Below are 1,778 nucleotides of genomic sequence, written 5' to 3'. Positions count from 1 at the left end.
AACAGATGACGTTGATGAATGAATAACAGATGGTGTTGATGAAGAACGAATGAACGATTCAAAAAAGAAAAAAACAGCGTGTCTTTAATGACTTAATCTAAATGTGTTTTACATATGTAAAAATGATTGGTTAAAAATGATTCCCCAATTCTGAACCTTTTATTTTTTCTCAAGTGAACTTACCTCTCTCTATATATATATATATATCTATATATATATATATATATAAAGAGAGAGAGGTAAGTTCACTTGAGAAAAAATAAAATGCTATATATATATATATATATATATATATATATATATATATATATATATATATATATATATATATATATATAAAGCATTTAGCCTTAAATGCTGAATTTTAAGAGGTGCAAGCCTTATGCAATTTATATAGTGACTTTATGCTATAAAATCTCATTAGGTCAACAAAACGGGTCATTCACTGCCGAGTTAGTGCACAACTCCAAATGAATCAGTCAAAGGCCTGACTTCCCCTTTATCTTCGTCACCACCGTTTGACACCGCTATCTCCATCTCACATAGATCTTTAAATTGTGGTTCTCAAACCCTTAGTGATGTTTGTTGAGTCGTCTCATGTAGGTTTCATGAATCAATGTTATTTCGGTTATGCCAATCGAATATTCCAACGCTGCTTTCTCCATCTCCTACTCCAGACGTTCAATCACTACGGAATTCAAAAATGGTATCAAAGAAATCCCACTCACAATCTTTCTCCGAATTTGGGAGCAGCTATCAGTTTAGAGCTACTGCTCTTCTACTTTTTGATTTATTTCTTTGTGTATCTATGAAACCCATGGTTATTGGTGTTGTTACATCCCTTCTCTCCATCTCCCTTTGTTTTTTTGCAAAAAACCACCACCATCAACTCCTTGGCCAAGCCCTAATAGAGAGCTATGAAAAAGAGCATTTTTTTCTTTTCAGTTTGGTGCTTCTTTTGTCTTCTTACTTTGACTTTTGATTTTGTGATATATTTTCCTTTCACTTATTTGTTATTTTATTTCTCCGTATCTCGGTTTTTAGATTTTCACACTTACTCTCTTTTTCATCATTTACATTGCAGGAATTCTATGGCTTGAGCCCACATCAACCAAAGATGTCAAAGTTTAACCACTTAAACAAACATTACATCTGGGTCTATTTATGTCGTTCAGTGAGTTAGATGATGATGAAACTAATATACTCTTGTAGTTTGAAAGATGCATAAATGAAGGTATAATTATGAATTTATTTCTATTTTATTTCAAGGGATTGTAAGAAACTTGATAATTTTATGAAGGTAAAAGAACATGGCTTTATTTGTTGACTTTGGATGATGGGTTCATGTTTTTGTTGACTATGGAAGTACAATGTGTTTGTTTTTTAGTGTTTGTGTGGTTGTGTGCAACTATTGTGTGTTTATCTAGATACAATGGTTGAAAAGGCATTGGGTGTTGTTAAAAAACTCAATAATCATTTGATCTTTTGATTGTGGTAAAGGTAATGAAGTATACTCTGTTTGACATGACTAACATTAGTATAAGACCAGGTTCTTAGGTTCAAAATTTATGCATCAAAGTGGTAACAAAACATTGATGTATGTTAATGGCAATTATATCCCTACTTTGGTTGATTGGAGAAAGAAAAGGGTGGTATCAAGGTTAATGTGATATATCTTCAAATATTACTGCTTTAATAAAGAGTAAAGGAACTCGAGTTTTTTTTTTTCCATCTATTTGTATTACAGGAAGATTAGGCTTTCGACTGTGGTGGCAGTT

The 1,778-nt window shown here is 31.9% G+C and overlaps 1 long non-coding RNA gene across 1 annotated transcript; it reads left to right on the top strand.

The window, feature by feature from the left end:
- The first annotated feature begins 382 nt into the window (after positions 1 to 382).
- Positions 383 to 1,327, top strand: LOC145011961 (uncharacterized). Its single transcript, XR_013664342.1, has 2 exons — positions 383 to 706; positions 1,085 to 1,327. It is a non-coding gene; the product is annotated as an uncharacterized LOC145011961 (long non-coding RNA).
- Positions 1,328 to 1,778: the final 451 nt, after the last annotated feature.

This window comes from Lactuca saligna, chromosome 8 (genome assembly GCF_052625555.1).
Source record: "Lactuca saligna cultivar CGN05327 chromosome 8, ASM5262555v1, whole genome shotgun sequence".
Classification (NCBI taxonomy): Eukaryota; Viridiplantae; Streptophyta; class Magnoliopsida; order Asterales; family Asteraceae; genus Lactuca; species Lactuca saligna.
Note: the sequence above shows the minus strand (reverse complement) of the source record. Positions and strands in the feature narration are given on the sequence as shown.